Below are 15,697 nucleotides of genomic sequence, written 5' to 3'. Positions count from 1 at the left end.
GAAATTAATTTTATCTCACTCTTTTAGTTTTATTGCATTGAGGGTATGTGCGTATCTAATAATATACTCGTGTATGCATATATATATATATATATCTGTGTGTGTGTGTGTGTGAGTACGCAGATATATTCTTGTGGGAACCAGCGTATGTTTAAACACCTTTCTTAATGGGACCAAAAAAATTGTTGGGACTTTTTGCCGGTCCCAACAAAGAAAAGACCATTGCGAGACTCCTGAGACCCCTTTCGACATGTACGTGAAGTATTTCGAAGGTACCAAAAAGTCGCTATTTGTTCGATTTGTGTGTTAACGTGTGTGTTAAACTCTGCCAGCTCTGGAAGCTTCACGTCTGTGTAAAAGTGTGGTGTTTAATCGCATCTCTTGGGACCAGGAAGTGTGGGTGTGTAAAATCTTGGATCTATTTCGCATGTATTGGTGCCGAACATCCCAGGGGGTTGAGGGGCGAAGAAAGGTACGTGCGGATGCCGACGGGATTCCCCTCTCGCCTGGCCGTCTTGTTGCTTCCGAGCTGTTAATGTTGCCAACTTAAAACTTTGGAACCAGATCTGTTTTTCTATTATCTTCTAACCCTCCAAGTGTAATTGTAATTGATTTGTTTTATTTTACTTCGCCTCTTGTACAGTGTCTCTCAAAAGTTTTAGGACAACGACATTTTAAACTATGCAACCCAATTTACACAAGGCGTTGGTGGGTTGCATGTAGAGTTAGGCTCAATTTCAGGGTTGCCACATGCACATTAGGTATTTATAAAATACGCGAAAGAAAGATATCCAAATATTATTGCATAAAACTAGAAAAACATCAGTATTACATTTGTTGCAATACTCTCAGAAAGAAACAACATGGAGTTTTATAGTATTTCATTGTTGATGAGTCTACACAAAGGAAATGTGGAGAGAGGAAACGAAAGGGAACAAAGGAGAGGAGAAAAGAGAAAGCAAAAGGAGAAGAGGAAAAGTAAGGAAGGGAAGAAAATAGAGGACAGAGGAAGTGGATAGGAGAAGTAATGAGGAGAAAGGAAGAAGATGCGAGGAGAGATGAGGAAATGGAGCAAAGAGGAGAGAAGAGAGGAAGGAAAGCGAGGTGATAGAAGAGGAGGAAAGGAGTTTGGAGAGGAGAGGAGTAGACGATAAGAGGGGAGTGGAGAGTAGAGTAAAGGAGAGAAAAAGAGAAGAACGAAAAGAAGAGGAGAAGAGTGCAATGGAGTCGGAAATATAAGACAGGAGAGGAGATAAGAGGAGTGGAGAAGAGTGGGATGGAGACAAGAGGCGAGAAAAGTAGGGAAGGCGGTATGAGATAAAAGTAGAGGAGAAGGACGGGAGAGAAGAAGGAGAAGGAGAAGTTAATAACAGAAGGGACTGGAGACGAGAGGTGAGAAGGGGTAGTTGCAGAAAATACGTCTCGGCGTCAAGAACTGATGCATTGATAAAATTATTGACATGAAACATTCATTAACATTTTATAATGTATTGGAGAATGTATTAGATCGGTGCGAAATTCCTTTTGGCCGAGTTCAGAGCAAGATAAAATCTTCCACGTAAGATCTTTGATTTTACCTGCGATTATACCACTAAAAACATGAATGTAATTTTCATATATATCCAATTTTTCTCCTCTTCTCGGTTCGTTGAAATTGTGTTATTTGACATTTCCCCTCCCCCCATCGTTATTTCCAATCTGAATCATTCCGTTTCATACGGCGTGGACAATGAACGCAATGGGATATGTCTAAAACGTACGAAAAGTTTCTGCCACCGGAGGGGTTTGAACCTACGACCATCAGATTATCAATCCTTAACGGTAACCACTACCACACAAGCTTTCGCTCCTGAATACAGGTAGAAGGAGCTGACCAATGTGAAATGCAGATCCAACCCCCCTCCTACATGTCATGTGCAAAGAATACTTGTTTGTAACAAAGAAAACGAAGGTAATACGACTGGGCGAAAACATTTAATGGAGAATTCCACATGATGGAAACTTTTCAGTCGATATTTGTGAAGGTATCTTTGCATTGAACTCGAGTGGAAAAAGGGGTAATATTAGTGTGTCCTGAATTGCCACAAATATAAATGGTTATTTCATTAATATTTGTCAATGTATTTGAAGCAGAACACAATTATCGTTAGAGGTTCATAATTCAAGATCTGATACGTGAAAATATCCCTTTAATCGTGTGTCAATTCATTTATTTGTTTATTTTTTTTAGTAAATTCCAGTTTTAGGACAATCTAGCCACTATGCACTATTATTACAAATATTGTTGCCATGCTCTTGTTTAATAGAAGGAGAAATATTTTTAAACCTCGTATGGAGGATCAAACCTCGGACCGCTTACAATGCTCTCAAGAACTCTAACCATTACACTACGTTCTTAATTATTCTTTCGCCTCAATATTGTAAACGTTATCCTGCAAAAAAAAAAAAAGTTCAATACTCTCATATTGCTCTGTACTTCTATAATTACTTTATATGCATGCATTTGAAATCTTACTCTGAATTTCTTTCTTCGTATTAGTATATCTAAGGTTGTGAATATATTTTATTTATAATTTTATAACGGTTACATGAACATCTACGAAATAGTTCCTTATAACTTGGTATCTGTAAAGAGATACATTCAAGTTTACAAATGATTTTAGACCACTAGATCCGTGTCCAGTCATCATTGCTCAAACAAACGTTTGAAAACTCTGTGGAATTTTCATTCTGAGATAAGTTGCCTTACTTGCTACATGTATGCGAACTACACTCTGTCCCACTTATCTCTGGAGCAGGTGAACAAAACAAGTATCTGAGCAGCGATGAACACATGAGAGGAACGGAATTGCGTGGAGGGAGGAGATCCACTGCAGTTGCCAGCCTTTCCAGCAGCGTGTGCTGCCTCGCTCTTTCCACTCGATCCCCTTCCCCTCTTCCCCCTTATCTTCTGCTATGCGCGGCTTTGCTCCAGACATGCTGGGACAGTGCACAGTTAATTGTTTTCGCAAGAAGTATCTCTGTGTGCTACACATTTAATTCTTACTCACATGAAGAAAGAAAAAAAAACATGTCAATTTGCATTCAGAGGGTAGTTTCACAGTTACAAACTATTTTGGCCTTGATAATAAGTTTAGTGTAAATAGTAATTTTGTTTTTATTTTTTTTTTCAAAAAAAAAATTGAGGTCTATGGTTGAAATTCTCATATTTAGGGCTTGGACTCGTCACCTAAGAGGTTTAAGACCCGTCCTGTTCTTTGTGCGTGACCTTCTTTTTATTTTTCTATTCATTATTCATCCTCATCCTCGCGATTAGCCAAAAGTAAAATAAGAAAAGTCCTCCTCCGTGATCGTGCGGTCTAAGGTGCTGTGCTTTGGACTCCGACTGCGGGACGGCATGTGTTCGAGTCCGCCTGGGTTCAGTCTCTGTGTTCTCGGCCTGTGTAAGGGACCGGTGGCAACCCACCATCGTGAGGAAATTGGGGAGCTACGAGTGAGTAGCGTAACCCGGTCTCGTAAATCTCCTATGGGGGATGTTCCTGGGTAAACAAAAAATAGTCGATCAGACAATTCGATTATCGAAGGCGATAAAATAACTTCCGGTTTGACCAAGTTTCCAATATAAGTTAGTGGAATACAGATTGTCTTCGAGCTTACTTTGTTAAAAAGGAGCGGATACAAAATGGATCACTTGAAATGTTTAAGTGACAGAGAATTAAAGATACCTCGAAGAAATTGACCAGTTCCCAGAGTCATTGGATGATGATTTATGGAACAATAGAAATCTTTACTGAGGCAATGTTGATCCTCTATACCAATGGTTTCGTTTTTTTTGTTTTGAGTTGATGTTTTAAGTTCACTTTGTGCACAGTAAGGCTAATCGGGACTGGATCTACAGTTTAAAGTGGAATCCGAACCACTATGTGCCTCCACCGGGTATCGAACCGAATGGTTTCGTTGGTATATACATTAAACAAGAACGTTCATTCGCCTATAAATTAAGCTACAGATTTTTTATATTAGGGAAGAAGTAAATAATAATAAATTCTTAAAGGTAAAAGGAAGATTAAATACACCGATGAAAAACAAAGATATTCTACTTAACCTAATAGTTATAAACTGCACATTTTATTTTTCATTAATAAAACCACAGATCAATTTTTACATAAACGTGTATTTTAAGTTGGTTCTAATTTATGTTTGGCCACTTCTCATTCTTTATAATTATCATTCTAATTAATCATTAACATATATAGCTACGCCAGTTGATTTTTAATTCCACGAAAACGAAAAAAAACAGGCAATTCCACACATGATACGAATATACAGGAAGTTGGAGGATTCGGCAGGTTGAAATAAAGCTTACATTATTTATAAACATTCAAATACTTCGAAGCCTCTCGATGGCGTAGCTGTAACGTCGCTGCCTTGTAATCAAGGTGTTCCAGGATTCGATATCTGGTGGAGGCACAATGTGACTTAAACTCTAGGTTGAGTCCCGAATAGCCTTACTGTGCATAAAGTGTACTTAAAACAAAAGAAATGAAATGTACTCTGATTATATCAGAATGGATAATTTTTCGACATTGTGTATCTACTAGAACACAGCTCTCTTAATTGTTCTTTCTTCCACAGATAATAACATGCATGGTTGTAAAAATTTACGTTTTAAATTTGTTATACCAACATATGTGCGTTAGAAAATTATAATTTAAAAACACTTAAATATTTCATTTGGTTTATTTAACGGTGATGAAGTGACGTGTCTAGGGCGTAGTTTCTCATGTCGTGGTTCGTAGTCTTTTTGCATTACTGCTTGAATCCACTGAGTTTTCGTATCTGGTGTGTCGAAAAAAGATTCACAGATACTTGAGAAAAAATATTCGTTCTGGACGTCTTATTGCAACTAACAGCTACGCAATGATTGTCGTCTTTTCTGCAAGATATTACCCTTACATCCTTATAATCCATGTTACTCTTTCAAAACCAGAAGTAGGGTCCCGCCTGTGCCGAACAGGAACGAAATTGTAAACATCAGGTGAATAACCACCATAATGGTTGAGGGTTCGACGTGCTGATCCCACGTCACCACATCTGGTTGAAGATCACTAGGAAGGATTGTGTGAGGGAGACTGGCAGTCGGGACATAGGCCAAGGCCCTTCGAGAGTTCTTGAGCCATGCGTTATTGTTATTATTAAAATAAGAAAAACAAGGGAATAAGGAAAAATTAATAAAAAAATATTTATCTATATTAAACTAACCATTCAATTTTATTTTGTTTTTCATGGATCGGTTGCCCTACTACGCGGTAATCCCAATAAGTATCTTACATGTTACACGATAAAGCATATATTACTATCCGAATACTCATTCAATAAGCATTTTTGTTTGCAGGAATCATTACATATTGCATGTTGAGATAGTGCCCACGTAGCCGCCTCTCATGAAATCTATTATTCTTCAGATTTTCTTTAAAATTCGACTCTGGTCACTTGTAATGTGCTGGGTGTAGACGCTCGGCATCGACGCACAATGTTTTGCGATAATAAGTGGCCTTGTGAAGCGTGACTCATGAACGCGAACAAGCTAGGTTACCAAGCTTACTGCCTTTGAATACCAAGTCATCTTTTAACCTTTCCCGAACGCGATTGCTACTGTAGAAGTATATATATATTATCTCAAAAGGGCAAGAAAGGAAATTCAACCAATGTTCTCCCGTCGTATAAAACCAAATATTATCTATTAAACGAAAAGTTCACGATTGTCAATAAGCGGTTTAACCTATCTGAGCTTTCAGGAACTTTGCACGCATAATTCCACTGTCTAGGCCAATGACAGAAAAGCAAGCAATACTTTTGTTTATTCTTAAAATCAATTAAAGGAATGTGTAAGAATTTAAAAGAAATAAAGAGCGGAACGGAATGACTGTTGTTCTACCTTAAAATTGTTGTTCTTCGAAATAGTAAAATAAGAAGGATTTAATCCAACACCTTAACACACTGTTCCACGACTCTCTCTATTGACTAACACTGTCAAATGTGATGTGATTTTATGAATACAATTTTCCGCCTGTTTACGTATAACGTCTCGCACATTTAGCAGTTCGCAAACGTTTTCGCAAACGCTGTAATTGTTTCATGTTACCATACGTAACAGCAAATACATTTCATAAGACTGTTCTGGACACGAGACTTGCGTCAGAAAACAAGCATTTCATATGTTGCAGTATCACAAGAAGAGAACATCGCCTTGCAATGTTCAAGGCTCAAGATATTTTTCATTAATAATGTCTAATCAACATAATAAGTTAGAAGAAGTAACTATCATTTTCACAACAACTACCAATATTCTTGTTTTTCTTCATCACTTCCAAAATATATTCTCGAAGATAGCTGCTATACCACAAGAAACAATTCAAAATTAAAGTAAAATTCAACTACATGTATATCCAAGGACATTTACAATATTGGAGGAACAGAATACTTAATTTTGTTGATTCAACGGAAGGTAAGGGCGTGGTGTAGTGGTGTCGGCCCCCGTGGTGGAGTGCTTAGCACATCGCGCTACAACGCCGGGGGTCCCGCCCGGGTTCGAATCCCGGCTCGGGCATTGATGTTTGTGATTGTCTGTCCTGAAAAGTACTGAAATTGAGAATTGAATGAAATGATATAGGCTGCTAGCGGTCCCAGGTTCGATCCTTCTTACGAGGTGTTCTCTTTTATTTAATTCTCCTTCTATTAAACAAGAGCATGGCAACATTATTTGTAATAATAGTGCATAGTGGCTAGATTGTGCTAAAACTGGAATTTACTAAAAAAAATAAACAAATAAATGAATTGACACACGATTAAAGGGATATTTTCACGTATCAGATCTTGAATTATGAACCTCTAACGATAATTGTGTTCTGCTTCAAATACATTGACAAATATTAATGAAATAACCATTTATATTTGTGGCAATTCAGGACACACTAATATTACACCTTTTTCCACTCGAGTTCAATGCAAAGATACCTTCACAAATATCGACTGAAAAGTTTCCATCATGTGGAATTCTCCATTAAATGTTTTCGCCCAGTCGTATTACCTTCGTTTTCTTTGTTACAAACAAGTATTCTTTGCACATGACATGTAGGAGGGGGGTTGGATCTGCATTTCACATTGGTCAGCTCCTTCTACCTGTATTCAGGAGCGAAAGCTTGTGTGGTAGTGGTTACCGTTAAGGATTGATAATCTGATGGTCGTAGGTTCAAACCCCTCCGGTGGCAGAAACTTTTCGTACGTTTTAGACATATCCCATTGCGTTCATTGTCCACGCCGTATGAAACGGAATGATTCAGATTGGAAATAACGATGGGGGGAGGGGAAATGTCAAATAACACAATTTCAACGAACCGAGAAGAGGAGAAAAATTGGATATATATGAAAATTACATTCATGTTTTTAGTGGTATAATCGCAGGTAAAATCAAAGATCTTACGTGGAAGATTTTATCTTGCTCTGAACTCGGCCAAAAGGAATTTCGCACCGATCTAATACATTCTCCAATACATTATAAAATGTTAATGAATGTTTCATGTCAATAATTTTATCAATGCATCAGTTCTTTGACGCCGAGACGTATTTTCTGCAACTACCCCTTCTCACCTCTCGTCTCCAGTCCCTTCTGTTCTTAACTTCTCCTTCTCCTTCTTCTCTCCCGTCCTTCTCCTCTACTTTTATCTCATACCGCCTTCCCTACTTTTCTCGCCTCTTGTCTCCATCCCACTCTTCTCCACTCCTCTTATCTCCTCTCCTGTCTTATATTTCCGACTCCATTGCACTCTTCTCCTCTTCTTTTCGTTCTTCTCTTTTTCTCTCCTTTACTCTACTCTCCACTCCCCTCTTATCGTCTACTCCTCTCCTCTCCAAACTCCTTTCCTCCTCTTCTATCACCTCGCTTTCCTTCCTCTCTTCTCTCCTCTTTGCTCCATTTCCTCATCTCTCCTCGCATCTTCTTCCTTTCTCCTCATTACTTCTCCTATCCACTTCCTCTGTCCTCTATTTTCTTCCCTTCCTTACTTTTCCTCTTCTCCTTTTGCTTTCTCTTTTCTCCTCTCCTTTGTTCCCTTTCGTTTCCTCTCTCCACTTTTCCTTTGTGTAGACTCATCAACAATGAAATACTATAAAACTCCATGTTGTTTCTTTCTGAGAGTATTGCAACAAATGTAATACTGATGTTTTTCTAGTTTTATGCAATAATATTTGGATATCTTTCTTTCGCGTATTTTATAAATACCTAATGTGCATGTGGCAACCCTGAAATTGAGCCTAACTCTACATGCAACCCACCAACGCCTTGTGTAAATTGGGTTGCCTAGTTTAAAATGTCGTTGTCCTAAAACTTTTGAGAGACACTGTACCACTGTTGGCTAATTTGCGAAGATGGGGATGAGTGATGATATCATGAAATTGATGAATCGACTCCCACAACATCCATGCCCAGACCGGGATTCGAACCCTGGTGTCGTAGCGCGATGTGTTAACCACTCCACAACGGGGGTCGGCTTTAATCCTGCAATCAAACAAAATGCTACAATAGAATTTATTCTTCCAAATGTGACCCTTCTATATGTGACTATAACAAATTATTAGTTGGGTTTTACTATAATACTGGTAAACAGAAATCCATTTGTAAAGCTCATTTTCTTCCATTACCAGGAAACAAAGAGTAGAGTTATCAGATGTTATCAGTAGAAACTCGTTACTAGTCTCCTTTCGGACATGATGAGGATAAGAATGGAGATTTCTGACCAAGATCACAAGCGATCCGGCAAAAGGGAGGGGGTGTTCATATCGAAGTAACAAGTGACACGATACCTCTGTCTACAAGCAAGCGTTTTTCTCAAATGCTCTAACAGACCAAGGCGACACGCTGCATGACATCCATGACTTTCAGAAGCGGAAGTCGAGAAGCGACACGTTTCGAAACGAAGAAGCAAGTCTCGCCTGTTACTTCCGTTTGTCAATATCCTGAATTGGGTCGCCTAGGTCTGGTGTTCGGGCTTTAACAGTGAATGCTTACTTGAAGACTGAAGTGGCTTGTCTTTCTTTTCGCTTGTCACTTCGGTATGAACTTCAGTGTCATTTGCAGCCGTCGTTTGCTACTTGTTGCCTGTCGTTTCGGTTTAAAATCTCTCTGCAAGAAAGCATTCAATGCGTAGGCATGACCACCAGACCGAAGCAACACGATAACGTCCCCAGTGCGTGAAACATGCAAGTGGCACGTGTAGTCTGTCATATCACATTTGTTAGAAAGTTTTATTTATTTAATAATTTTTGTTTCCAAAGCCATTTATCGCTTCGGTACGAAAGTTCCATTGGGACGAAGCGACGAGCAACGAGCAACGAGGGGTTTCTCACTGAAGTAACACTACCCGTGCAGCATAGCATATATTATTGAGTGTTTGTTTCCAAGTGACACGTGTCGCTTCTCGCTTCGGTCTGAAAGCATCCCAAGACTCGTACGGTATTCGAACATAGGATCCCAATTCGTAGAACACGAAGACAAACGTTTATACTTCTCAAAGTTAACGGCTTGGTTGCAATCCTTAACTACATTTAATTTCAATGCAGTTCTTTTTTTAACAGTCGTGTTTGGCAACACTGATAAGTGAAGCGAAGTTTTCACTCTCGCCTCTGCAGCCACGCCGAAACCGTGGACAGAGAGCTGTGGATGTATTTTTGCGACGTGGCATGCTACACGTATTTGACGTCTTCTGTACTCGCTCGCTCTGTTTAACGTGCGACTAAACGAGAGGGGAAAGTCTTCACCCGACAACGTCGCAGGGGCAAAACAATCGCTTCCCTGCTTGTAGTAAGTTCACCGCGCATTTTCCCACTGTGTCTGTTGTCACGGTATCTTACGCTTGATCTCTCCATTGCGTTATTTTCACAAAGTAGGAACTGTGTCCTGCTCGTCACTTCGGTTTGCGTGTGTTTCTTCATAGTTCAAATGTAAAAAGATAACATACAAATGCTTACGCAGAGATATTCGCATTATTATATGCGTATAATGCATTTGCTTATACATAATTGATTGATTGATTTGGTGTTTTAAGTCCACTTTATGCACAATAAGGCTAATCGGGACTGGACCTACAGTTTAAAGTGGGATCCGAACCACTATGAGCTTCCACCGGTTATCGAACCCGGGATCCCTTGATTACAAGGCAACGACGCTCCCACTGCGCCATCTTATGCATAAAACAACCGAGAGAACAATGGCATGTACATTTGATAATGTTCCCCACCGGAAAACTTTGAGGGAAAAAGCTCGAGTTGAAGACATCGATTTAATTTTTTATACAATGCCTGGAAACAACATATTTGCCTTCTATGACCTTAACGAAAATATTAAATCCACTGTAGTAAACATTATTTTCGAGATGGCAAAATAAAATATAAACGACATAAATACTCTTCCCGTTTCTAAACCTGATAATTTATAGCCGTGTATTTGATTGCATTTTATAATTAATAATGCAATGAAGTAAATGGTCACACAGTATTCAGGTTTAGTGAAAGATAGCGTATTCCTTCCCTCAGTGTGGTCTTTATATAACAATATTTACAAAGTTACAGAAGCAAATGTACTTGAAGGGACAGCGAAGATTTTATGCCATCAAAATATATGTGGCGACTGCTACAAAAGGTAAAGTTCTCCCCTGTGTATGGCAGTCTGCCGTGACACCATTCGAGCAAATGATATGGCTCCACACATTCTCGATCTCTACCGTAGTGAATGATACACACCATGCTCTGATGTATCTAGGGGTCGCGGGTTCGACACGCGGTGGAGGAACATGGCATGGTGTTCCCTTGACGGTGCCCTTCATCAATTTCATCATATTATTACTCATCCTCGTCGTTTGGATTAGCCAAAAATGAAAAAAGCGACGCTAAAAATCATCTAATCAAATGTATTCATTACTTACCTTCTGGCCTCCATGAAGAAGTGGCTACGAAGCCAGAAGCCCTACTTTTGAATCCTGGGTGAGGAATGAATATATGTATCATCGTGTTCATTCTGATTCCACTATTAATGCTCATTAACGATTAACCTACGACGTAGAAAAACGCTAAAAATTAACGTAAATATACGTCGCATTCTTCAGTCGCTTCATTAATGTGGATCATTTCACTATCCTAGGGGGAAAATATTAGTTTAGCAACGTAAAGAATATTTACTTTCGAGGCAATCCAAGGCATTGAGAGGCAGGGGTGTAGCAAGGGGTGGAAGAAGTGCGCGACCGCAAGGGACTTCGCGCTTAAAGGAGCTTGATACGAAAAATGTTATAAATAGAAGTGGGGGGGGACATGGAAAATGCTATTTTTTTGTGGGCAGTAATATTAAAACATTCTAGTTAAACGTTATAATTTGAATGAATACGTCAAATCAGAGGCATAACATACAGGCAGGCAGGTCTTAAGTCTAAGGGGCACGAAAGAAGTAAAAAATGATCGTCGTATTTCTCATGTGAAACAGTTAAGAAAAATTTACGATAACTCGCTTAGACATTTTTACACATTTATTCTTTCATTGAATAGAACGTCCTTTGTCTTGTATTCTAGTAGTGTAAGTTTATTGTTTCTACGCCGTACTTTGTAGGTATCCTCTTTTATCCTCTTTTTTTATCAATTGAATATAAGTTTTTGACATATTTTGACAATTTTTTGTCGATGTTTTAGCGTTTAGCGATGTTTTAGTACAATTTTCAATGCACCACTTTTTTTTCCCACCTCGTACTTGTAGGTATATCACGATCTTACTTGATATAACTTAACTTATTTTTTTTTTTTTTTTGCTAAACTACACGAGAGCCTCTACGTGCTTTGACCTACTTTAGAGTAGACCCAAATAGACAGTTCACCAACCGAAAGTGGGGCTCGGTGGGGCTCGCCTTAATGGTTTGCTCTTGTAAAGTAGACCCAAATAGACAGTTCACCAACCGAAAGTGGGGCTCGGTGGGGCTCGCCTTAATGGTTTGGTAGCATATTTTGACGATTTTTTTGTTGATTTTATAGCGTTTGACGACTTTTCAGTGCAATTTTCATCGCATCTAATTTTTTTTCCCACTCGTACTTGGCACGAATGCACCGATCTTACGTGATAAAACTTAACCTATCTTACGATTTTTTTTTCAGTGACCTATCATTTTTTTTTATTTGCGCACCGAACTAACTTACATTGGACTCCGCGTTTGTTTTAATATTTCTGTATTTTAAAGTTTTTTTCACATATTTTATATAACCTTGTTGATTTTTTTTTAGTATGTGGCAATTTTTTTTAGGAATTTTTTAAAACTGCTCCGTGACCCTCTCGTTCTTCACGTCATGGATGAAGAACTTCTCGGCGACCAGGATGACGGTGCACACGGTTTCCTCTGGCATTGCGTCGTGGAACTCGCAGACGACCTTGATGTTGGTTCGATCGTTGACCACCACCTGCTTCCGCTTCGTCTTGTTGATGACGAACATCTGCCTGTGGGTTTTGAATTCGCTGGGCGTGTAGTACATGTCCACGTTTCCCTCGGTCACGCGCTTGCAAGCGGAGTACGCTTCGTAAAGTTTGAGGTAATCATATTTGGTCATGTCGAGGTTGTAATTTTCGCGCGGGAACACTTCGTTCCTGCCATTCTTGAGATAAACGTTCTTGATCTTGCAGTCGTCGAATTTGCTGGAATCTTTTTCCTGATTCTTGTCCCTCCCGGTCTGAAAGAGTACAATGACGAAATCTGGCATGTCGAACTGTATGTTGTTGAACTGCGTCGTCACGTCGAATTCCATGTGACTTCCGGACGCTATTTTCTGCACACACTGGTAACCGTGAAAATGAATGGGCACCTGTGGACTTTTCAAGATCTCCGCTTTGTACTTCAGAGCGTAGTTCGTTTCGTATTCCACCACCGGCATTCTCAACTCCATGCTCCGGATGACGCACTTGGCTGCTTCGGGTAAAGTGTTGGGCAGCGGCGTGATACCGTCTGCGTTCAAGTTACTGTATCGCATCAGTGCGTCGTTGTCGTTGGCCGCTCTTCGAAATGTGATTCTCAGTCCTCCCTTCCACATGATCTCCTTGTAGTCCGAGAAGAATCCCGAAAGCAGACGCATGGGAAATAGCACCGTGTGACTTCTCGTCGATATTTTGGTTCCCGATTCGAATCCTCCCGCTTGATAGTATGCTGCGTCCGTTTTGGATAATTTCTGTCGATGACGGTGTTGTGTTTCCTCACCTCCACCTGCGAGAACAGGTGAGGCACGAAGTTGTCCACGAGTTTCAAATTTGCTGCTGCGGGGAACGCGTCTCCGCTTTCTTTCTTCACCACGTCGAATTGAAGGTAAAGGTCCGCTCTGTGAGGATGAACGAACCCATCGCCTACGTCCACGTCGTATTCGATCTCCCTTCCTCCCCAAATCGAATTGAGTCGCGTGTCTTTCCACGAACTCCAAGTAGGCCTTCGCCGTGGGCCACACGATGCTCGTGACGATCTGATCGACCGAGTCCGTCGTACGATATCCCGTGTCGAGGTATTCACCCCACGCTCTCTTCAGGATCGTGATCAGAAAATTCCTCTCTCGCACGTCTATAGCAGTCCTCAGCCCTTTAAATTGCACCTCGTTGCTGTCGGCCAGCTGCACGACGTACTTTTTCTTGGTCAGCGCGAAAAAGTTTTTCAGTACGAATTCGACCTTCACCCGCAGTTCGGGAACCAACCGCTCGTGCAGGTGATCGATCAAGCTATTTTGAGCGCGTTTATCCGTGAGTATGAAAAGCGAATCCGTGTCCATGTACATCATGCGCGGTCGCGGGTTCGAGGGAAATTTTTCGACCACATCTCGCGATTTCAGTAGGATGGTTCGAGACAGAAAAGTGACGAGGGACGCGCAAGCGGGGTTCTTCGAAACGAACGAGCCCCACGTTTTTTCGTACGGCCTGCGAATGTTAGGTTGGTTCACGTGAGTGCGAATTTCTTCGGGAATGTCTTTCAGTTCGTACATCTGACCGTACATGCTGTTCATCATCAACTTCGCAGTGTTCTGTTTCGCGTCCATTTCGAGCAATTTGCCCGGCGGCAGGGCCTTGCAGTTCTTGGCTTCCTTGATTTGTTTACGCAAGGTCATGATCTTGCGGATGCACAGGGCGTTGAGCGTATCGGGCGAAAAATACACGTGGAGATCCGCTTCCGTGCAACCGGTGGGATTCGTGCTGCTGGAACGTACCTTCCGTACCTGGAACGGACGTTTCGGTGTGGAATTCACGGCACTCCAAGTTCACGTTGAAGGACGAGAGCCCCGCTGCAACCATGACGCTCGGGTAGAGGGACGTGAACCCCGAGAAAATTCTATATAAAATTACATACCTGGAAATTATATTCACAGTAGATTGAATTTTGATTTTTGTATTCCCCCGAGAAATTCTATATAAATAACATACCTGAAATTCTATTCACAGTAGATTGAATTTTTTGAAGTTTGTAATCACCCCAAGAAATTCTATATAAAATAACATACCTGAAAATTGTATTCACAGTAGATTGAATTCTTGACTTTTGTATTCGCACCCAAGAAATTCTATATAAATAACATACCTGAAATTCTATTCACAGTAGATTGAATTCTTGAGTTTTGTATTCACACCCAAGAAATTCTATATAAATAACATACTGAAAATTGTATCGCTATATACTAGACTTTTTGATTTCTGTGATTTTGGAGAAAGCAATGGCATCCACCACCAGTTTCAATCGTAAAAATGATAAAACTGAATGTGTTACTTGTGGGAAGCTAATCGCAAGGAACAATTTATCGGTACACAGGGCAAGATGTAGCGAAACAGCTTCGAGTTTAAATCGTTCGTTACCTTCTAAGTCTTGTGCTCGATGCGGAAAGATGATCAGCATTACAAATTTAAGTAAACACCTGAAAATTTGCAAACTATCGACCGAACAAGGAACATTGAAAAGAAAAATCCATGATATAGGAACCGAAGCTTCCACTTCCAAACAAGTTAAATTATCCGATGAACGTAAACCAATTAGATCTGCATTTAACCGTCATATTCAGGATTTCTCTTTTACTTCGGAACCAGGCTGCGACATTCTTAGTTTCTTGCGTGAAACGAAAACATCTGTACTAAATATTTTAAAAAATAAATTGGAAAATAATTCCATAAAAGTATACGTTGATCTATTTTCCGAATACGAAAAAGTCGATGGTACAACAAGAGTCTTTTATCATCGAACAAAAAACCAGGCTCTTCATTTGGCGGACGTCGATAATTTGGACGAATTTTATTCTGATCTTTCAAATGAACTGGTTAAGAAACACGACGATTTCGAGGCTAAAGGGTCGGGATGGTCTCTGTGTGGAAGTCCTCACACGTTAACTGTTTACGTGACCCAATTCTCGCCTCTTCGCGCTTCCAGCTACGTTCCTCTTCCACCGAACATTCAACACAAGAGGGCTGTGTTAAATATACAGAACAGTGATAACAAGTGTTTCCTTTGGTGTGTGTTGGCGGAACTTCACCCGATTCATTGGTCAAATCATCCAGAACGGGTTTATCATTACAAGCAGCATGAACCTGAACTGGAAAATGCAATGGCTGGCATCGAATACCCGGTGACCATTTCTGATATATCAAAATTCGAAA

The sequence above is a fragment of the Lepisma saccharinum genome, chromosome 1 (assembly GCF_977018435.1).
Source record: "Lepisma saccharinum chromosome 1, izLepSacc3.1, whole genome shotgun sequence".
In the NCBI taxonomy this organism is placed as follows: Eukaryota; Metazoa; Arthropoda; class Insecta; order Zygentoma; family Lepismatidae; genus Lepisma; species Lepisma saccharinum.
The sequence above is the reverse complement of the archived record's forward strand: the minus strand, read 5'-3'. Positions refer to the sequence as shown.